Source organism: Pongo pygmaeus, chromosome 1 (assembly GCF_028885625.2).
Source record: "Pongo pygmaeus isolate AG05252 chromosome 1, NHGRI_mPonPyg2-v2.0_pri, whole genome shotgun sequence".
Lineage (NCBI taxonomy): Eukaryota > Metazoa > Chordata > Mammalia > Primates > Hominidae > Pongo > Pongo pygmaeus.
The window spans coordinates 8,853,616-8,877,604 of NC_072373.2; the positions used below are offsets into that span (position 1 = coordinate 8,853,616).

At 37.7% G+C, this 23,989-nt stretch overlaps 1 protein-coding gene across 1 annotated transcript in view; it reads right to left on the bottom strand.

The window, feature by feature from the left end:
• The window catches only part of FMN2 (formin 2), a 388,079-nt gene that overhangs the window by 231,639 nt on the left and 132,451 nt on the right, over nucleotides 1–23,989 (bottom strand). The gene's annotated exons all lie outside the window — the stretch shown is intronic.

Sequence of the window (23,989 nt, forward strand, 5' to 3'; positions counted from 1 at the left end):
CAGACACATAGACCAATGGAAAAGAATAGACAACCCAGATATAAATCCACATGTTTACAGGCAACTGATTTTCAACAAAGACACCAAGAACATACTTGAGGGAAAAGACACCCTCATCAATAAATGGTGCTGGAAAAATTGGATATCTATATGCAGAACAATGAAACTTGACCCTTATCTCTCCCCATATACAAAATCAGTGCAAGATGGATTAACAACTTAAAGGCAAGACTCGAAACTATAAATCTACTAGAAGTAAACCGAGGGAAAATACTTCAGGAAATCGGTCTAGGCAAAGATTTTATGGCTAAGACCTCAAAAGTACAGACAACTAAAACAAAAATAGACAAATGGGACTATTTTGAGCTAAAAAGCTTCTGGACAGCTAAAAAACAATCAACAGAGTAAAGACATAGCCTGTTTAATGGGAGAAAATATTTGTAAACTATTCATTCAACATGGAACTAATACCCATATACAAGGAACTCAAACAACAGTACATAAATAAATGAATGAATAAATAAATAAATAAATAAATAATTCATGTCCTTTGCCCACTTTTTAATGAGGATATGAACAGACATTTCTCAAGAGACAACATACAAATGGCCAACAGGTATATGAAAAAAACTTCTCAACGTCACTAATCATCAGGAAAATGCAAATCAAAACCACAATGAGATATTATCTTACCCAGTTAGAATGACTATTATTAAAAAAAATAGATTCTGGCAAGGATGTGACTAAAAGGGGATTTAAATTAGTACAGTCTCTATGGAAAACAATATGGAAACATTTCAAAATACTAAAAATAGAACTACCATATGATCCAGCAATCCTACTCCTGGGTATGTATCCAAAGGAAAATAAATATTAAAAGGATATCTTCACCCTACGTTTACTGCAGTACTGTTCACAATAGCAAAGATATGAAATCAACCTAAGTGTCCATCAATGGACAAATAAAGAAAATATTTTTAAATATATATATATATAACATGTTTTAATATATATATAAAATATATAAAACATATACATACATACACAACATAAAATTATCCAGATATTAAAAAAAGAATAAAATCATGTCATTTGCAGCAACACGGATAGAACAGGAGGTCATTACCTTAAGTGAGATAAGCCAGGTAAAGAAAGACAAATATCGCACACTCTCACTCATATGTGGGAGTGAAAAATGTTAATCTCATAGAGGTAGAAAGTAGAACAAAAGATATCAGAGGCTGGGTAGGATGGGTGGTGGAGGGGGAGGTGATGAGGAGAGATTGATTAATGGGTACAAGCATTAGATAGAAGAAATACGTTCTAATGTTAGAGGAGGGTGAGCATAGTTAAAAACAATGTATTATATATTACAAAATAGCTACAAGAAAGGACTTGAAATGTTCCTAACTCACAGAAGTGATATATGCTCAAAGTGATGGATACTAAATATCCAGACTTCATCACCACACATTCTATGAATGTAACAACATAAATACGGATAAATATGATATATCATAAATACGTATATTTTGTATCAATAATAAACATTAAAAATGCAAGTTCTCAGGCCCTATCACAAACCTACTAATCAGAACATGAGAGTAGGAACCATCACTCTGAATTTTAAAAGCCTTCCATGTAATCCTAAAGCCACCTATTGCATCTCATCCCTTCCTGTCCATTCTCCAAACTGATATCCAAGTACCCTCTCTAAAAATGCTGATAGCTGCATGTTGCTTTTCAATCACAGGTTTTAAACCCAATTGGCTCATGTTTAAGGGTTAGTCCTTTAAAAAGTCTGATAGAATCTTTCACATTTCATATCCGGAATTTGCTTTTTTTTTTTTTTTTTTTTTAAATGGAGTTTTGCTCTTGTTGCCCAGGCTGGAGTGCAATGGCACGATCTCAGCTCACTGCAATCTCTGCCTCCCGGGTTCAAGCGATTCTCCTGCCTCAGCCTCCTGAATAGCTGAGGTTACAGGCATGCGGGACCATGCCCAGCCAATTTTGTATTTATAGCAGAGATGGGGTTTCTCCATGTTGGTCAGGCTTGTCTCAAACTCCCAACCTCAGGTGATCTGCCTGCCTCGGCCTCCCACAGTGATGAGATGACAGGCTTGAGCCACCACTCCTGGCCTGCTTTTTCTATTATAATTCAAACGCACTTGATTACAAACTGGATTTTACATTTAAATGCCTAAGATTTGACATAGGAACAATAATCATCTACCACCTTTCAGAAGGCAGACATTCAGAAGAGGACAGATATCTAAAAGGATGGATTTCACAGTGTCCTTAAGTAACCCAAACTTTGTATTATGAACCACTGCTATGATCTGACCTTTTTTTCTAACACCTTGGAAAGGAAGAACCTAAAGTTAGAACATTCTTAGAATTCAGTGACCACAATGCAATGAAGAGGAGAGTAGACTCTTCTAAGATGATCTCAGAACTGAGGCAAAATGCAGAAAATGCAGAATTGACACATTTGAAATCTATAAAATTAGAACTTCTAATCAGAAAAAAGAATTATCTTGAATCCGCTTTAATGTCACATCTCTTAATAATTCTCTTAATAAAGTTATCATCTTAGGCTTCCGTAAAAGGTAGGACTGGGTAGAGATTATGAACACGGTCTCTTTAAAATAAAGCAGTATTTCTCAAACTTAATGTGTACTTGAATCATCTGGGATCCTTAAAAATGCAGATTCTGATCCCTAAGTCTGGGTGGGACTGAGATTCTTTGTTTCTAACAAGCTTTCAGGTGATGCCAGTTCTTCTCGTGCACAGATTGTGAGGTTCTCCTACTTGCTTTCTAATGTGTTTGAGAAAAGCTACTCCAACATCTTAAAGCCTCAGTTACCTCTCCTAGAAAAATGATTAAAACAGTATCAAATTCCAAAGACTGCAGTGGATATTCAGTGAGGTACTCTTAGTGGCATGGTTATAGCTGATTGTAGCCTCTAACTCCCAGGCTCAATTGATCCCTCCCACCTCAGCCTCCTAAGTGGCTGGGATTACAGCCATGTTCCACAGCACCAGCCTACATCCTACTTTTATCCAGGGATAGCCATATGACTAAGTTATGGACAACAGAATGCAGGGAGCAATAAAAGTGCAGCCTTCAAAAGGCTGGCTGGCCCTCTACTTTATTTATTTATTTATTTATTTATTTATTTATTTTGAGAGAGAGTCTTGCTCTGTCACCCAGGCTGGAGTACAGTGGCACGATCTCAGCTCACTGCAACCTCTGCCTCCTGGGTTCACGTGATTCTCCTGCCTCAGTCTCCTGAGTAGCTGAGACTACAGGCGTCCGCCATCATGCCCGGCTAATTTTTTGTATTTTCAGTAGAGACAGAGTTTCACCATGTTAGCCAGGAAGGTCTCAATCTCCTGTCCTCGTGATCCGCCTGCCTCGGCCTCCCCAAGTGCTGGGATTACAGGCATAAGCCACTGCGCCTGGCTGGCCCTCCACTTTCTCTATCCTTTTCCTCTCAGGCTGAGGCAGAATTATGGAAGCGAGCCATTATCAGTTATACTACGCCCTGAGGGTGAAGCAACAGAAGGCCTGAGGAATGAATCTCTGGACAGCCTGATGGAACACAGGCACTGCACCTCCCTGGGCACTTACCTGCCTAGATTTCTCCACGAGAGAGATAAAATTAACTTTTCATCTTTTACAAGTCACAACAGAGACCACCAAACCAATATTTTAACTAATACCCCTACCACACATCAGGCATTGTGCTAGGCAGTAGGGTAAACGCACAGAAGACTATAAAGAAACCAGACACTTATCATCCTCTGCCTAATGAGCTCTATTTCACAACTCCTAGAGCTCAGTCAGTGATACCGTGATCTCCAGTCATCAGGACAGGAACCTTTGACTAACTTCCTCTGCATTTCTGGTATCCAGCCACACATCAGGTTCCACTGATGCTTCCTTGTCTTTCATTCTTCTCTTTCACGGCCACCAGCCTGCTGCAAGTTCTCATCACTTCCTTCCAGAGAGGACAGGTAGAGCGGGATTCTGCCTCTAGGATCTCAGTCCTGCTCTCTGTACTGCATTCTGTACTGCAGCATTCTGTACTGCCTTCATCCTGTCACTCCCCTTTTAACAGATATTTAGTGGCCCCTGATAATGTATTTCTCTTCTATTTTCTATTTTCAAAATGACAAACTCTGACTATTCGGTGGACAGGAATGTTCAAGTGTCGTTCCACTGTGATGCTTTCCCTGAACATCCCTCTACTTCCCACAGAACTCTTACAGGAGCTGACTTAGGAGCCGCTTCTTTACTCTTGTGAGACTATGTACTCTCCTACTACAATATATACATGATAAAGTGATTTGGGGGCAATTTTCACTAAAGTATAATTACCTCTAGACAAAGTCTGTATCATATTGCTTACTGTAGTACTCAGCACAATGATTGATATATTGTAAGCATCCAAAAATGTCTGCTGAATAAGTAAACCTTGTTTAAACTGCTATGCCCAGCTTAGATGTCCCACAATAAACTTGGAAAAATGGTTAGACAACCAACCTTGGCTGGACATCAGAATCACTTAGGTACCTTCTTAAATAAAGGGTCCTGCTCTCCCTTCTGAATAGTCAATTTTCGCTAGAGTAGGGCCCTGGAATATGCATGTTTTAAAAAATACCACAGCTGATGCTGGTGCAGATTTAGGAACCACTGAATACTTCTTTTGAAAAGGAAGTATTTGAATAATGGTTGAACTGTGATTCTACTATTAAACTCAAGAACTGCAAGATAATAACTTCTGTAACTTAGAATCATATCAAGACATAGTAGAAAGTTTATGTGAACTATATTTATTACACAAGTAGCCAAAACCACATTTAAATAATTATTTGATCAGTCAACATGGTGTTTATTGCTAATTTGGAAGTTTAAACATAGTATGCATTTTATATGTGTCACATGGAATATTAGCTAATTAAGATGACATCAAAGAGCTCCACATTAAATATCCAATAGAGATAACTTGAAGTTTCTTGCAATTTCTTACAAGCTAGTAAAATCTCGCAATTTCTTACAAGCTAGGAAATAATTTGCACACAGTCTAAATGTAGAGTCACAACACAAGTTTTAGTTTCCTGATTCCTAGTTAAGAGAGCATATTGCTTTCTTCTGAAATGGCATGTCATGACCTTGCTGAAAAGTGGACATTAAATAAGGGATAAATGGCCAGATCCAATAAGGCAAATCTTTCTCTGAATAGAAAAAGATAAGATTACTCAATTATAGAGATGAATTAAGGTAAATTTCAAAGCAGAACTGTAGAATGTAAAAACTGTTGTTTCTCAAACTACATTAGAGCACAAGGTGGTATATCAAGAGGTATGCAATGTACTCAAGGAATAAGAGCTATCAAATGCATCCAAGAACACCCTAATGACCAGGAGAATATAAGCAAATATGAAATAGTAAAACCAAAGTGAACAAGAGATGTAAGAATAGAAGGAAAGGCAAAGAGAGAACAATTCCCAAACTCAAGATTTCCAATGATTTGATCTGTATCAGAGTAGGAGATCCATATTTCAGGACATGTCTTTGCCTAAATGAGCAGCCATGTAACTTTGGACAAGTTGCTTGGCCTCAAGATCTAAATTTTCCTACCTGTAGAATACAGTTAATAATCCATATGCAATATTCCCACAATTTGAGATAAACAAATTCGGTAAAGTATAAAATAGTTTCAAAGCATAAAATGTTTTGCAAACGCCAGGTGCTGGTGTTTTATTTTGTAATCCAATAACTAGCAGTTATATTTATGATGTTGTAAAATCACTTGAGTTTATTCCAACAAGAGGAACAGCAGAGACAATAGAAGGCAGTAAGAAATAAACATCTAAAATTAAGGAGGAGAACAACCCATACATTGGCTAACTCCTGCCCCCTTGGGAATTTACAAAGTGTGATTTCTCCAAGAATTTTAGACATACTGTTGTCGGCTATCTCATAACTTTGATTTGGATTCAGTTTTCTTACTTTGGAAAGATAAATTCATCTCTAGATTTTTGACCCAATGAGAATCAGGAACCATGAGCCGTTTCTGAACTGTCTGATACTACTTCATGAAAACAGCAGTCATTTTAAATCTTAACTAGTCTACATACAAAAGTGAAGAATGCTGGCATGAGATTTTGCAGAGCAAGAGGTTATCAGGGGTTTTGTTTGTTTTTTGTTTGTTTGTTTTTTTCAGTCTACTCCCCCAACCAAGGAAGACTGCAGTCTTATTTACACTACCGTATTCTCCTACTCAGATTAATAGTAAGCCTCAGGGGAGGGTGGCCGATCTCACAGGCATCCAACAGCATTCCAAGGCACTGCAGACCACAGAAGGCACTGACACTGATCATGCCCACAAGTGATATCTCCAGATTATCTGGTTGGCACCAGACAATCCTCTTTACTCAGGCAGCCTAGATTCAATCTCAGAAACAAAGCAGAAGTACAGTTTGCTAATTGGTGAGGTGACATTTGACACCTCTCACTGATTAAGAATCTAGAAGCCAACTTTGATCATACAGCAAGATCTATTCAGGCATGATTTGCCTGCTTCTGAACTTGGTCCCAGACGTGCCTCTTGGCAGAGGATCAAGCTATGGTGTGGGTGAAAGTGTCTTGCTTTGTTTGTCCTGCCTTTGGGTCTGAGTCAGCCTCAGAAGGAGACTGACAGCTGTGGAATTTGGTAAGGTTACCGAGAACAGCCTCTTGTGCTCTCCTAGCCTGTCTCTCTCATTTGGTTGTCTTGATGTATATTTTAGACTTAAGTTTGGAGAGCTGTGTCTCTTGGTTATAACATCATCTGGATGTTGTTCCTCAACTGAGTAGGTTGTTTCAATCTCTCCTGACACCATCTTCTTGGTTCCTGCTTTCATTCTTATTTAATCTGCGATCCTGATACCGGTCTCCTGGTCCCATCCCTCGGGTTGTTCTAACAAACTAGAAGCAAGAATTTCAAATATGTGCAAGTAAGTCTGCAGGACATCGTCTCACCAAGTAAAAACTAGTGTCCACCTGACTTCTCCATTGTTTCTTGATAACAATATCTCCCTTGACTATCTTTTGCCATTCAATATACCATTATAAATCACTGTTAAACCAGAAATCAAAAGTCAAGTCAGACATGAAAGATGTGTCATTTTAAAAAGAAGCAAATGCATGTTATATAAAAGCGATTTGGTAAACTCTAAGACATACGTGTTCCAGTTGATTTTAAGAAAGGAACACTAAAATAAAGAGACCGATACCTACCTAGCCTACAAGATTAGCCACACTTATGATCCAACCCAATCAATGGTTAGACTCTTCTCTTAGAATACAAGCTGTTAAACAAGAGGAGCAGAGCCATACCCTTTTCTAAATACAGTCAAGTTCAATAGAGTAATTAAATGTCCCAGCAGCATGACACACATAAATCACATCCGTAAAAATAATAACTATTATGTATTGAGTCACAGAAATGAATGATGTTCACTATGAAAAACTGCTGAAAGACCCAAGCCAGAGAGGCAGGCTGGGATTTCCCGTCAGCTAAGTCTGACTCCAAAGGTCACTTGTCCTCTGCTGTAGGCCCTGTGAGCCATGTTCACACACACCTCTGCCATAACACAACACTAAATACAGCACAGGAATTTGCTAACAAAAAACCAAGGGAACTTCTTAGGCTTTTTGATATTTTTCTTTAAAGGGATAAGTTTAAAAGAATTAGAAACTCAATTTCTTATTTATATTAACTTTTCCTTTCTTAGAAAAAGTTGAAACATTTAGGATGACCTTGACCAAAAAAAAAGAAAAATCAAGAGTTGAAAATACACCAAAGTGATTCCAAACAAACCGATGAAGAAACAAAATGGCATTAGGTATATATTTTATTAAAGTTTTTATTCTAGCAGGTTGCATTTCTAAATTTCACATTTTGTTTAAAAATATCACAGCAACATGCACTACAATGTTTCAGTATCACCAAGCTCTTAAAACAAAATGCCTTTCTAATTTAAACCAACTATCCTAAGTCTCCAGCTTTCTCCACTCTTTAAAGAAAAAAGAAAATATGCAGAGATGTTTAAACTCCTTGAAATTAAAATAACATTACAATCTTTTATTCTTTGAACATATCTTTTTGCCAGTCTAGCCAATTTTGGCATGAAAAATATTTGCAAGATATAATTTGGACCTTCGCTATTTCAAATATCTTGGAAAGGAGAAAACAATGTTTCACCTATCTGGTTGCATACAAGTCTGCTGAGCTATATTTTTTCCTTCAGAATTCCCTCTAAAAATCTGGTTTTAGGTATGTATCCTATCTATAATTTTCATATTATGTTTTTAGCACTCAGAATTCAGTTAGAAGCATCAAAGTTTACAATAAAAATTAAAATATAAGAAAACCAATACATTGTGAGTACCATATCTAAATGTTTCATGATATTGCCAAAAATATTTGGATATCAAGTATGTGTCTACAAAATACAGGCATCAGCATCTCACTTTGTACTTCGTTATCTCAATGAGAGATATTAATCATCACAAATAAAAGACATGATGCAGATAATAAGGTTACTGACAACCACAAAGGAATAAAAGACTCTTATTGAGACCACGTGCATATTTATTATTATTATGTTGTAGCAAGTATGTATTCAGAGAACATTATTTGGTGCATAATAAAGGGCTTTATTTTATTCTTCCTTGTAATCACTGCCAAAATCCAACGAAATAGGTACCACTACAGTCCACATTTTACAGCAGAAGTGGCTGTTCAAGGTCTCATATCCATAAAGTGGCAGAGCTAGGACATGAACCAGGCAGTCTGGCTCCAGGCTCTACCCCCTTGGCCACTATTCCACACTACCTCTCAGCCGGATGGAGAGCACACTCCTGCCAAGGAATGAGACCCACGGTGCCTCATTTTCCCACTATTTCCTTAACGCCCTGTGTTATCAAATACAATTAATATGGGCAGACAGAACATAAAGAGAATAAATCAGTTTTCAAATTGTTAACTAAAAAGCAAACCTTAGACGGTAAGGTCCATCGGAATATTCTGTCTTATGTATTACTCAATTTCAGGGAAATTATGAAAAACAAACAAATAACAACCAAAATAGTTCCCTTCCTTTGTAGTTACAACAACAACAAAATGCCTATGATAAATTTAGATGAAAAGTTTGATAGAGAAGATGTTAAATATTCAGAAAACAAATGAATCACTTAGCATATGTTTATCGACTAGAATCACATAATAAACTTTTAATGATTTAGTAAATGGTCATTTGGTATTCAGGCATTTTGCTTCACTTCCTGTTCTTTGGCCAATGGCCTGATATTTCTTTCTGGCCCTTTTATAGGGACAAGATTTGATTTCCTGCTCCATCCATAGAGTATGCTGGTGCTTTTTAGCACTGTGAAGACACAAAGATGAAAACTGGATTTGACCCTATCCTATGGAGGAAGACATGTCCAGCTTCCTTGCAAGTCTACAATCTTTATTTCTGGAAACGACATACTGAATAAGCAAGTGGCTGATTCTTCAAAGACCTCCTAGAGTTTGGAAGTTAAAGAGAGATAAACAGTGGCATGTCAATGAGTTAATTTATGATGCTCATTTTTAGAGAATAAAAATTTCAACATGTGATTTTAAGTCTTTACAGACCAAATAGTCTTCTTTCTGATGGCATCATTTTCAGGGATTGTATTCCTTTCTTTAACAAATCCATTTGAAGAAATTTATCATATTGTGTCAAACAATTCTATCACATCCTCGCCCAACAATAGCCAAATCATTCATTATTCCTATCCCTGAAGACATCTTCAACTCTATTGTCCCAGAGTCTCAAATTAGTGTTTTGCTGTTCAATAAAAAGTTTTTCTAAAGTGGCCACTATTAAGAAATTTTAGTTTTTAAAATCTTGTTATTCTACAGTAAAGTGAACAAAACTCAAGTATAGAGGTCATTTAATTATTGCTTACAAATGCATCGTTGTAACTATCACTCAGATCATTGTATAGGACATTATCAGCACTCCTGAAGGCTCCATTTATACCTCCTTCCTTTCAATACTCCCCCACACAAAAGTCTCATTCTAACTTCTATCGTCACAGATAACTTCTGCCTGTTCTTGAACATCATAAATGGAAACACTTTGTTTATAAGGGCTTTTGCCTGTAAAATCCATATTGTTGTTGAGTATAACAGATTGCTATTTTTCATTGTTACTATTCCACTGTGTACCTAATATTGATAGATATTTAGAAGGTTTGCAGTTTAGGGTTTTTACAAGTAATGCTACTCCTATGACTACTGGGTCCTAGGGTAAATGTATTTGAACCTGAGTATTTACTATGAAGTAGATTTCCAAAGTAATTGTACTTGTTTGTAACTTTAGCAGAGGAACTAATGAAATGAACAAATAAAAACTTCATACTTTTCACTCACTGAAAAGTAACTCACTGTGCCTCACTGTTACTGAAAAGTAACTCATTAACTCACTGACATGCCACTGTTTATCTCTCTTTAACTTCCAAACTCTAGGAGGTCTTTGAAGAAGCAGCCCCTTGCTTATTCAGTATGTCATTTCTAGAAATAAAGATTGTAGACTTGCAAGGAAGCTGGACATGTCTTCCTCCATAGGATAGGGTCAAATCCAGTTTTCATCTTTGTGTCTTCACAGTGCTAAAAAGCACCAGCATACTCTGTTCTTAAAAATTTACCTTGTTATGATAAAATTATTAGCTACCTCAGAACAAAATCACAAGATTAAATAAGTCACGCAGGAGCCTATAAACTAGTTAAATATCTTGAAAAGTCATTATATGTGTCAGTGGTTTCTAATACCACATCTACAGATACATACACATGATGAAGAGATACACTGTTAGGTATTCACCAAATAAGTTTTAATGTCTTTACCCAAGATCACTGGCTGAACATTCAGAGGCAGTGGTTATGAGGATACACAATGTTAAACATATTTCAAGTTTTCATAAATATTTCTATTGAATGATTATCTAATAGATAGCTAAATGATGTCATTCTAACTCCTAAATGTTCCTCGAATCAGTCCTTTCTTCTCAATCATCATTACCTTCATCTGAACACCATTATCTTCCCCAAAGCACTACAGTCAGCTGCATAAAGGTATTTAGTTAAAAGTAAATTTGAATTTTCAATAAGTATACAACAATTTGCTGGAAATGACTACAGGTGAATGTTTATTTCTGGGTTGGATTTTTCCAGCTAGTTCATTCTGCTTAATGCCTAGAATCTGTAGACAATGTGATCATAGAAACAAACACAGCCAGATCAAAATCCTGAGGAAGCAAATCATCTTTTAAAAGACTCATTGAGAAGTCAAATAAAAGCAATTTTAGAATCAGACGCTATTTGGGATTATGAAAGTTTGTTTTCCCAAGCCTAGTGTCATTCTCTTAAATTTAAGGCAGCAAGAAGGCAAAGAAACTCAAGTATCCTCTAGAATTCTGCATGTATAACTCAACTCCAATCTCTCTCAAAGCCCAGTCTTATTCTGCAATTTGTCCCCTTCCCCGCCCACCCACCCCTCCCAAGATAAAGTACTAAGCCCAGTGCTTGGCACACAGCTCTTCTTCAATAAACAGTAATGGAGTGAATTAATGCCACATGGAGTCTCTGGTTATCTTAATGCTCCAGTGATATTACCTTATGTCACCACACCATGACTCAATCTGAGAGGAAGACATGTGTCCCATTCTGTAAGCGATTCCATCCCAAGATAAAAAGACCAGCTGCGGTATTTAATTAGTCTATTTCGAAAAATCCAGAGAAGGGAAAGATACTGAAAATGCATATCAGTAAACAAAATGCATAACAGCAATTCTACAGGGTAGGAAACTTATAATGGACAAGACCTTGACACTTAAAATCACATGGTCTGTGCAAAGGGGCAAGCTGGGGTCACCAGCAGCTGGTATGCACAGCTGAGTCAAGGCTGACTTGAACAACTATAAGTAGCTCTTAAAAAAAAATCCCTGACTGTTTTCTAAGTTGGTGGCAACTTATCTGACTATACCTGTTAATTATCTGCACAAGAACCATCAACAGGGACAGTGAGCAATCAAACAAACTCTTAGAAAGACAGAACTGTTAGCCCAGTCTTTAAATCATTGTTTTGTTTCATGAGATAAGAGGTAGAAATGTGGCTTAAGAAACTAAGATCCAAATCCTAGCCTATTCCATGACTATTCCCAGGTATGTGAAAAACAACAACAAAAACTCACATCCTTCCTATCCTTAGCTACCATTAGTGGAAGCAATATTGACTTTGCTGAAGACATAAAGAATAAGTCACTTAACTTTGTAAAGGCACTTCCATAAAAAGTTAAACCCAAAGTAGCAAAAAGGAAAACAAAATCCCTGAAAGAAATCCCTGGAAGAGTTTAATTTTTATATGGCTGATATAGTTTGGATGTTTGTCCCCTCCAAATCTCATACTGAAATGTGATTCTCCACTGTTGAAGGTGGGTCCTAGTGACAGGTGACTGGGTCACGGGGGAGTGTCGCTCATGAATGGCTTTGTGCCCTCCTCATGGGAATGAGTGAGTTATCACTGTATTAGTTCCCACGAGACGTGATTGTTAAAAAGAGGCTGGCACTTCTTCCTCTTTCTCTTGCTTCCTCTCTCACCATGTGACATCCCTGCTCCCCTCTTCACCTTCTGCCATGAGTAAAACCTTCATGGCAGAAGGTGATGAGGACTCCTCAGAAGCTGGGCAGATGTGGGTGCTTGCTTGTGTGGCCTGCAGAACCATGAGCCAAATAAACCTCTTTTCTTTGTAAAATACCGAGTCCCAGGTATTCCTTTATAACAGTGCAAAACTAACACAAGGGTCTTTTTTAAAAGTCTAATGATTCTGGAACATATAATCTTTAATGCTGGTGATGAGGCAATACCATGGGGTGTCCCACTGTATTATGGGCCTGAAGTATGTAGTTAAAGGCATGGCGAGAGTGAGAGTCACTAAAGCTAAAAGCTTCCATTCTAAACAGTATGGATGGTGCTGGGAGATGAGAAAAAATTCCATTTTCAGGTCATCACCTGAAAGGAAATCACCTTTCTACCAATAGAACTGAATGAGTGCAAAGAGCTAAGGTCATGCAAAAAACGCCATAATGATCAGCAGAATCCTATGCTTCAACTTTCACCGCAGATCATGCATGGAGTAAATTTGCTCAAGCATGAATCACACACCCACCTCCTTTGTGTCTATCTCCAATACGGGTACAAGGTAATTCCACACCAAAAACAGTCTCCTAGGGAAGAAGAAACCCTCACACATGATACAATAGACATGAATAACCTAAGATATTAAAAAACTAGAAACTTAAAAAAGAAACATCTGAATGATCAGGAGTGACTAATGAATACATTACCAGACATTCTGGGTGGGATTTTTTTCTGCCAGGCCAACTTTGATATGGGGGGAGAGGAAGAAGAGGGGAGATGGCTCCTTATTCTCAAAGGTACTGGTTGACTTCACCAGAAGACAGGAAAAGCTTGAGGTTTATGCCCTTCCCTGATGCAAGATTACACAACTAACTAATCTGGGGTCTGGACACAGTGGCTCATGCCTGTAATGCCAACAATTTAGGAGGCCGAGGTGGGTGGATCACTAGAGCCCAGGATTTTGAAACCAGCCTGGGCAACATAGTGAGAACCCATTTCTAAAAATAAAAATAAAAAAATTTTAATTAGCCAGGCATGGTGTCATGCACCTATAATCCCAGATACTTGGGAGGCTGAGGCAGAAGAATCACCTAAGCCCAGGAGTTTGAAGCTGTAGTGAGCGATGATCACACCACCGCACTCCAGCCTGGAAAACAGAGAGAGACCCTCGTCTCTGAAAAAAAAAAAAAAAAAAATTAATTATTTAAAAATCAAAATCTGATCCAAATAAAACGAGTGTTTAAAATGAAAAGCAAATGAATATCATAGCAATATTAACTTCACCATAGACTGATATCTTGGCTTAGAAGTCTTTCTATTTAATCGTGCAAAGTTGACATCCATGAACTGTTTCTCAACTTTTATATGAGGATACCCTGGACAGAAAGAAGTCACCCTTGATTTATCGCAATATCTTAGACTTCATCTTTTCCACCTTTCTCATTTTTGAATTAGAAGCCAAAAAACTAAAGTAGAGGCAGGAAAGAGAATAATTTTAGTTTGTATAGATACCAAATTACTCTTTGGAATGAGTCATGTGTTATAGATTCTTTGAAGAATTTTGCAGGCAATACTGGTTGCCATACACAGGATGCTAACTGTAGCTCAACATGGAACACAGAAAAGAATCAGATCCTTGAACAATCTGAAATTGTAAGTGTAGTTAAGAGGGATGTACTCATTCCTCTTACAAACATTAGAAGCTGACATGGCCAGGATTTTTAAAAGTTTATAAGTATATGAAAAAAATATTTTTATATAATTGGTTTGCTAAAACATAACCGGAGAAATAAAGTAAGGAAACTAGCTTGTCATGAAGAGAATAACCCTTAGTTTCCTCAGGGATACAGGGAATACAGGAAGTTATCCTCATCTGACTCAACGTGATTCAACATGGTTTTCTAATTATAGCTAATCTGTGGGCAGGTTGATACACACATTTTTAGTGGGGGGGGTGGTGGTGATGACAGATAGTTTTTTACACATCTCCTAAAGCAGAAATCATGTGGTTATTGTCCAACATCACAATTATGGCAAGCAAGATATATGTCTCTTTGTGGTGGAAAAGATACAGACATGCAAACTCAGACTAGATTTGGGCTAAAGAGACAAATCAGCATCTTCACATACAATGCTCAGGTGCACTCACCCTTCCAAGGCCTGTTTCCCTTTCTTCTACAATGGGTTTTCCCTTTTCTGGAAGATCTCTACACCCTTGATATCTTCTCCGACAGAAGTTCTGCCCATTGTGTAAAATTTCTTTGGCCCTTCTCACCTTTTTCTCCTCTTTTCAGGGGTCATCGGGAAGAAGGTAAGAATCATGGCGAGGGTAGGGGGGATGAGTGTCACCTGAGGAGGTTGTTAATGCAAAAAAATTCAATAATTTGTTTGAATTTTTTCTGCCTCTTTTTTTTCCGCTTTGTCCCCCTAGAAAAACCAGCTGGCACTATGAGCTTAAGGGAAGTCTGACTGGAATAGGTGGAAAGGAATGAATTTAAGCTCACGGCTGTCTATGAGTTTAAAATACCTTATCAGTTTAAAAGATCCAAGAAATAATCAATTCATGCCCTGCAAAAATTCTATCCCTACCAACATCCCTTTCATCCATCTGAAAGGCTGAATCACATCTGCCTGGGACTTGAAAGTAACTATGAAATATAGACCATCATTGCCAGTGGGTATCATCAATAGTTGTAAAGAATCCATTTCCAGAGTTTCTGGATCACTAAAATGGGCTATTTTGCTTGTTAAGGAGGGAGGGGGCCAATGTGCCATGTTTGAGGCTACCTGCCTCTGGCTTCTAGTTCTTTATATGCGCACACAGAAAGAGGAGGAATATCATAGGCTGGTTTTATCCCTAATGAATTAATGAGGTGGTCCTATTCTTTGTAAGGTCCTACTAATTAATTAATTAAGTGGTCCTATTCTTTGTAAGGTCCTACTAATTAATTAATGAGGTGGTCCTATTCTTTGTAAGATTTATGTATTGAGTTTTTCAGAATAAGCAACATCTTTCAAATGTGAATTTTTCTCTTAAACTCAGCATGAGTCTTCAGCACAATACTATGTCACTTCCTCTAGATGACTTCTGTGGAATTAAATTTAAAAATCAGGAGAATAGTCTTAGCAAGAGAGATGGTTTTACATGCTTTGAGAAAGAAATTTAAAAGGAAGATAGACCCATACACAGTCTTTTTTTTTTTGAGATGAAGTCTCGCTCTGTCACCCAGGCTGGAGTGCAGTGGTGCAATCTCGGCTCACTGCAACTTCTGTTCACCTCCAGGGTTTGAGCAATTCTCCTGCCTCAGCCTCTGAGTAGCTGGGATTACAGGTGCCTGCCACCAAGCCTGGATAATTTTTATCTTTTTAGTAAAGACAGGGTTTCACCATGTTGGTCAGGCTGGTATTGAACTCCTGAGCTCAGGTGATCCACCTGCCTTGGCCTCCCAAAGTGCTGGGATTACAGGAGTGAGCCACCAAGCCCAGCCACCATACACAGTAGTTTTCTAATAATCTGAATTTATTAAGTGGCTGTTACAGTGAATGAATGAATTTTTAAAAAGCGTGGGCAGCAATAAACCACTAGAAATTTACAACAGCTTACATTTTAAAACTACGATGTTGATGTGAGTAAACACACAGAAAAGATAAAATAAATATCTGAGAAAGACAGTAAGATGAGTAAGAAAAACAGCGAGGACATGACAGATTCAACAAAGTCCTGGGTGGCCTAGTGGGGGAACAAAATGTATAGTAGACTATTATAAGGAAGGAATGCCGTGGTTATTAAACCAGGGTACTGAAATCTGTGAAACCATATTAGTAACCTCAAAAATGGCAAACATGACTTATTAAGTTGGATTAAGAAAAAAGGAGGGCAAACTGAAAACAAACAAATTACTGTTTGGTATGAGTCATGTGTTATAGATTCTTTCTAGAATTTTGCATGCAATCCTGGTTGCCATACATGAGATGCTAATTGTACGTCAACATGAATACAGAAAAGATTAGAGATTCTTGAACAATCTAAAATTTTAAGTGTAGTTAAGAGGGATGTATTCTTTCTTCTTAGAAACATTAGAAGCTGACATGGCCTGGATTTGTTAAAGTATATAAGTGTATGAAAAAAATATTTTTAAGTAGGTTTTCAACTCCATAGTGTTGCGTAATTTCAAATTAAGAAAAAGAGGCTGAGTGCGGTGGCTCACACCTGTAATGCCAGCACTTTGGGAGGCCAATGTGGGTGGATCACGAGGTCAGGAGATCAAGACCATCCTGGCCAACATTGTGAAACCGTGTCTCTACTAAAAAAAAAAAAAAAAAAAAAAAGATTAGCTGGGCCTGGTGGTTGGTATGTGCCTGGTGCCTGTAGTCCCAGCTACTTGGGAGGCTGAGGCAGGAGAATCCCTTGAACCCAGGAGGCGGAGGTTGCAGTGAGCTGAGATCGCGTCATTGCACTCCAGCCTGGCGACAGAGCAAGACTCCAACTCAAAAAAAATAAAAAATTAAAAAGAATGAGCAAATGGAAGAGATTCAGCAACATAAATGTTAAGATGCTCATGGTAGAGAATGTAAGTAATACTCTTATCTGAAAAAGTGAAGAAAACATATGGAAGATGTTACCAGGAAGGAAACCAAGCAATGAGGATCAATGAATTCAAGAAGTGCCTACAAACGCTTTGGAGAACAGAGGGATTTTTAAAAGGGATAAACTCAGAGGATGATAAGACCGGATAAATGTGACAAGAGGACTTCTTCAAAACCACTATTTCTAGTGCTTGAAGACATTTATTGAATAACATAAACCCAAAGAAGCTTGCCTTACATAAGCTCTTTATGCTTTTTGGGTAGAAAAAATCTCGCAAACTAAATCCAAGTTTGAAAATGCAAAACTACTGAATCAGTTCAAACCTAATTATTATTTCAAGTCACCACGATATCTACTACAAGCCCCTCACAAATCATGCCAGATTAAACACCTTGGGCCCTCAAACTTCTCTGCCTTCAAGTCACTATTCAGAAGCTGTGCTTTTCCTCCTAGTTAAATAAATGATTCTAATTTAGCTGATGGTATAATTTGCTTTTAAACTGCGTATTTTACACTAACACCTGTTTCCTTCCTGTTCAACTTTCTGTCACCAAAATATTCAGAATAAACTGAAATCACCTTGCCATTTGATCTTCTTCATCTGCATTTTATAATGATCAGATTTTTTAATACAGTCAAGCTTTGTTCACATTGGTAGAAACATAGGGAAATACATTTTCAATCATTTTAAAAAGAAAAAGCTTTGTTTTGGTCTTATATTTGGCAAGTTTGTATTGTTTTATTTTTTGGAAGGCTTTATGTGGAACACAAAGAGATGGTCAAATTAGAGAGTTTTTTGTTTTGTTTTCTTCTTTTTGGAATAGCTCTCTGTCTACCTGCTTCGTGTGTGGCAGTATTGAGAAGAAGGCTGGCATTACTGGAATAGGAAAGTTTTTACTTACAAAACAACAGCCAAGTCAGTCTGACATCTCTGGGGGAATACTGCAACCTAGCTTTCAAAACAAAACAAGTTACTGTGTCTTTCCTTGCCAGTTCAAAGGATGGAGACCAACTCAAAGCCAATTTCTATGGAGACTTGTGCCGATCTAGGCCATTGAAGAAAAGCTGATCTTTAAAAAGCACTCAGCTGCAAGTGGACTTCAACTCAGATTCTAGCTTCTAGCATGAAGAACATGCTAGTTTCTTTTGTTGGCACTAGAAAAAAGCAGGCAAAATTCCATCCTAATTATGAAAAGCTTTACTTACAAGGGTAATTAAGTACACAAAATGTTAGTAAAAGGGGCTGCAAGTAAAAACACCAACAACATTATACAGGAGAGTATTAAAAGAGAAAAGCAGTCATTCTGTACTATATTTACAGTTAAGGAAATTTAAAGAGTGACCTATACATATTTTGTAAAAAGTTTTAATGGCAACATTACAATCCATGTAGAAAAATATACAGAACTATACACAAAGATTACCACACGGATCAATTAAAGAAAAGCCTTGCCTACATTCCTACTAATACACACCTCAAAACAAAATTATTTTTATGGTTCTCTGAGAAAAAATAGGAAAAAATAGAACCACTTTAGGTGGCATCAAAGCTTTAGGGGACGTCAGCTCTTCCTGCTCTCATTTTAACTTCATTTACACTATTCTCTTTCTTTTCTATAAGCTATTGGGTTGGTTTTGTTGCTGTTGTTGTTGTTGTTGTTTTTCAGACAGGGTCTGACTCTCTTGCCCAGGCTGGAGTGCAGTGGCTTGATCTCGGCTCACTGCAGCCTTGACCTCCTGGGCTTAAGCGATCCTCCCGCCTCAGCCTCTCAAGTAGCTGGGAGTAGGTGGGGCTACAGGCACGTGCCACCATGCCCAACTAATTTTTGTATTTTTTGTAGAGACGTGGTCTCATTGTGTTTCCCAGGCTGGTCTCAAACTTCTGGGTTCAAGTGATCCTGCCACCTCAGCCTCCCAAAAGCCTGGGATTATAGGCATGAAACACTGCGCCGGCCTCTCTTCTATAAACTTTTGGTTAGCAAGGTTTACACTACAGTTTCTTAAAATGTGTTTACTAAAACTTGATATTTCAAAGATACTTTTCTGCTGGGTGTGGTGGCTCATACCTGTAATCCTAGCACTTTGGGAGGCTGAAGTGAGTGGATTACCTGAGGTCAGGAGTTTGAGACCAGCCTGACCAACCAACATGGTGAAACCCTGTCTCTACTAAAATACAAAAATTAGCTGGGCATGGTGGTGCATGCCTGTAATCCCAGCTACCCAGGAGGCTGAGGCAAGAGAATCGCTGGAACCTGGGAGGCAGAGGCTGCAGTGAGCTGAGATCGTGCCACTGGCACTCCAGTCTGAGACTCTGTCTCTTAAAAAATAAATAAAAAAGTCAGCTATGGAAGGATAGCACAGACATTTCATTCACTTTTAAACCTGGCGCACCATCACATGAAACAATTCCACAGAACCACCAAACACAGTCATTTTTTATAAACAGTACATTGGTACTATCATTAGTAGCATATTAAGTCCTGACTCTTCTAGGGAGGCATCATTAACTGTTACCAATAAATCAATACTTTTTGATATTCACTCTGTATATGAGCATAAAGGGCAAGGTATGTTGATTACCAAGAGAGAATCAAACATCACAGCACGTGAAAGAGAGAGGGAGGGAGGGAGACGGATAAGGTAAGGAAGAGGGGGAAGAATGGTGGGAGTTGGGAGGGTATGGGCTAATTTTAATTTGTGCATTCAAATTTAGGTTCAATAATGCAAATCTCTGTTTCCACATAGGTCTGTTCAATGTGTAAGTTAAAAACACAGAAGTCTTTAGATTTTGCTTTCAATCCTCCTTCCTCCATGAAGACTTGATGGAAAAAAGAGTCTTCAAAACTTTTATCAAAATAGGCAATAAAACCAGTTTACTGTCAAATGTTAAAACAACAGTGGAGGTAATCTTCATAAACACAGCAAATCTGTCTCTGGGGGATTCTGGTGACTGTGTCCAAAAGTCACCAGAATCCCCTAGAAGGCCAGAAAGGATTTTCCAAAGGGGTTTTAATTATATTCCCAGAGCCCAGACTCCTCAAGAGAAAAATCACAGTCCATATATCTTTAGTCTCTTCATCAAAAGCAAAGAAAAAAGTTATAAATTTCTCCTTCTGAGATTAATGAACTCTTGCCTATAAAACTATATTATGCTTTCAGTTAAAAACAGCTTAAACTTTTGACCATTTATTTTTAGGGAAAAAAAGAGTTTATCTTAAGGTTTTTTGAGGTTGAAAAATATATTATTTATCCAGAAAACTGTAGTCTGATATCATGATCATTCTAAGGGTAACAAGTGCTACCAGAAAAATTATTTATCTTCTCATAAAAAATATTTACTAGCAAATACTTGCATAAATAGGCTAAGACTTGAAATTCTTATTGAAATTCAAATGGCTGCACCTTTTTTCATTTCCACCAGCGGTGTATGAGGGTTCCAGTTTCTCCGCATCCTCATCATGCTAGCTATGGTCTTTCTCTTTGATTATAGCCATCTTTGCACATGTGAGGTGGTGCTGCATTGTGGTTTTGATTTTCATTTCCCTAATGCTAACAGTGTTGAGTAGTATCCTTTTATGTGCTTATTCGAAAGCGGTATACTTTTCTGGAGAAATCCCTACTCAAACCTTTTGCCCATTTTTTTTCTTTCTTGTTTTTTTTTTTTTTTTTTGAGACAGAGTTTCACTCTTGTTGCCCAGGCTGGAGTGCAATGGCACAGTCTCGGCTCACCACAACCTCTGCCTCCCGGGTTCAAGCGATTCTCCTGCTTCAGCCTCCCGAGTAGCTGGGATTACAGGCACGTGCCACCACACCTAGCTAATTTTGTATTTTTAGTAGAGATGGGGTTTCTCCATGTTGGTCAGGCTGGTCTCGAACTCCCGACCTCAGGTGATCCACCTGCCTCGGCCTCCCAAAGTGCTGGGATTACAGGTGTGAGCCACTGCGCCTGGCCTTGCCCGTTTTGAAATTAGATTTTTTAAAAATTATTGTTGTTGTTGAGTTGTAGGAGTTATTTAGATATTCAGGATGTTAACCACTTATCAGATTTGTGACTTGCAAACACTTCCTCCCATTTTGTGGGTTGGTTGTCTTTTTAAGTTTTTTGATGGTGTTGTTTGTAGATTCAAAATTGTTAACTTTGATGTAGTCCAATCTATTTTTTCTTTTGTCATATGTGCTTTTAGAGTCATAGATCTAAGAAACCATTGCCTAATCTCATTCTTTTGCATGTGGATATACAGTTGTCGCAGCACCATTTGTTGAAAAGACCATTCTTTCACCCTTGAAATGTCTTAGCACCATTGTCAAAAATCAACAGACCATAAATGTGAGAATTGATTTCTGGACTCTCAAATATATTCCATTGACCAATATGTGTATTAGTATGCCAGTACTACATTGTCTTAATTACTATAGTTTTGTAATAACTTTTGAAATCAGGAGGCTTCCAACTTTGTTCTTTTGCTAGATTGTTTTGGCTATTCTGAGATCCTTGATTTTTCACGTGAATTTTTAAATTAGCTTGTCTATTTTGCTAAAAAAAGAAAAATGAGTTTGGGGGAATGGTTGGGATGTTGCTAGACACTGTGTTGAATCTGTAGGACAACTTGGCAAGTATCATCATCTTAACAATATCGAGTTTTCCTATCCATAACCATGGCATGTTCTGTTTATTTAGATCCTCCTTAACTTCTTTCAACAATGCTTTCTAGATTCAGTGTAAAAATCCTGTACTTCTTTTTTTAAATCCATACTTCAGTATCTTATTCTTTTTAATAATACTGCAAAGGGAGTTGTTTTCCTAATTACATTTTCACAATGATAATTGCTAATGTCTAGAAATACAATTAGATTCCTTGTTACATCTAATAGTTTCTTCTAGTGAATTCCTTAGGACTTCTTACATACAAGATCATGTCATCTGCAAAATGTTTTGCTGCTTCCATTCCAATCAGGATACCATTTATTTCTTTCCCTTGCCTAATTGCCTTGACTAGAACTTCTAGCACATTGCTAAACAGAAGTGACAAGAATGAATGCCCTTGTCTTTTTCCTGAAAAACATCCAGTCTTCAATGTGAGCCCTGGGTTTTTCAGATGCTCTCTATCAGGCTGAGGAAGTTCCTTTCTAGTCCCATTCATGTGTGTGTGTGTGTGTGTGTGTGTGTGTGTGTGTGTGTGTGTGTATCACTAAAGTGTATAGGATTTGGCAACTGCAGATTCTGCAGCTATTGAGATGTTCATTGACTTTTGTCTTTTTTCTTTTTTAGAGACAAGGTCTCATTCTACCACCCAGGCAGGAGTGCAGTGGCATGATCATAGCTCACTGCAGCCACAAACTATCACTTAAGAGAACTATGTAATTACACTATGTTTTGTGCAGATAAAAAATGTTTACCAATGCTCCTTCTTTTTGTATATGTGATCTCAAATTACCATATCATTTTCGTTCAACTTGAACTTTCTTTACTATTTCTTGAAAGCCAGGTCTTTTAGCAACAAATTCTCTCAGTTTTTGTTTATCTGGAAATGTCTGTCTTTTGTCTCCATTTTAGAAAAACTCTCACTGGATGTAAGATGACTGGTTGAACATTTTGCTTTCAGTACTTTGAATGTCATCCTACTGCCTTCTGGTCTTCATTAATTCTGATAAGTCTGCTGTTAGTATTATTGGGGTTCCCTTGTATGAGATGTGTTGTTTTTCTTTCACTGCATTCATACTTTTTAATTGTTAGCTTTCAACAATTTGACTATGATGTAGGGGGTGAGATCTCTTTATGTTTATCTATGAGGAATTCATTGAACTTCTTGGATGTGTGTATTAACGTTTTTCATAAAGTTGAGAAGTTTTCAGCCACATACATTCAAGTATTTTTCTGCCCCTTTTCTCTCTCCTCTCCTTTGGATATAGTTCACATACAGTGGTCCCTTAGTGGTGTACCCCCATTTTTCTGAGGCTGGCAGTTTTTTCATTCTTTTCTGTGTATGTTCTTCAGATTGTGCCATCTCTATTGATCTATGTTCAAGTCTGCTGATTATTTTCTTCTGTCACCACAAATCGATTGTTAAATCATCTAGTAATTTTTTCCCATTTTGGTTATTGTACTTTTAACTCTAGAATTATTTTATAATGTCAATCTGTTTATTGATGTTCCCTACTTGACAGTGTCCCCATACCTTCTTTGATTTCTCAGAAATAGTTGCCTGGAGTTCTTTGAAGATATTTTAAATGGGTGCGTTGAGTTCTTTGTTAAGTCTAACATCTGGGCCCTTTTGAATAATGTTTCTGTTGCCTGTTTGTTTTCCTGTGTATAGGCCACTCTTTCCTGTTCTTTACATGACTTGAATTCGTTGTTGAAAACTAGACATTTCACGTATTATATTTTATCAATTCTAGATATTGATTTTTCCCTTCCCTGCCCCAGAGCTTCTTGTGTTTCTGGTTTGCCTATTTATTTGCTTGGTTACTTCACTAGGCTCATTCAGTGAAGTCTATTTCTGGCTCAGTGAGCAGTCTGACATTCCTGCACACATTTTCCCTTCACATTTTTAATCTTTCAGCCTGGCTACCCATGGGTCACTCCTGAATGGGCATGAGCCATTTATCAGTAAAAGATTATTCTTAAGGCCCCTGGGCCCTTAGGGTTTTACCCTTAACCACTGG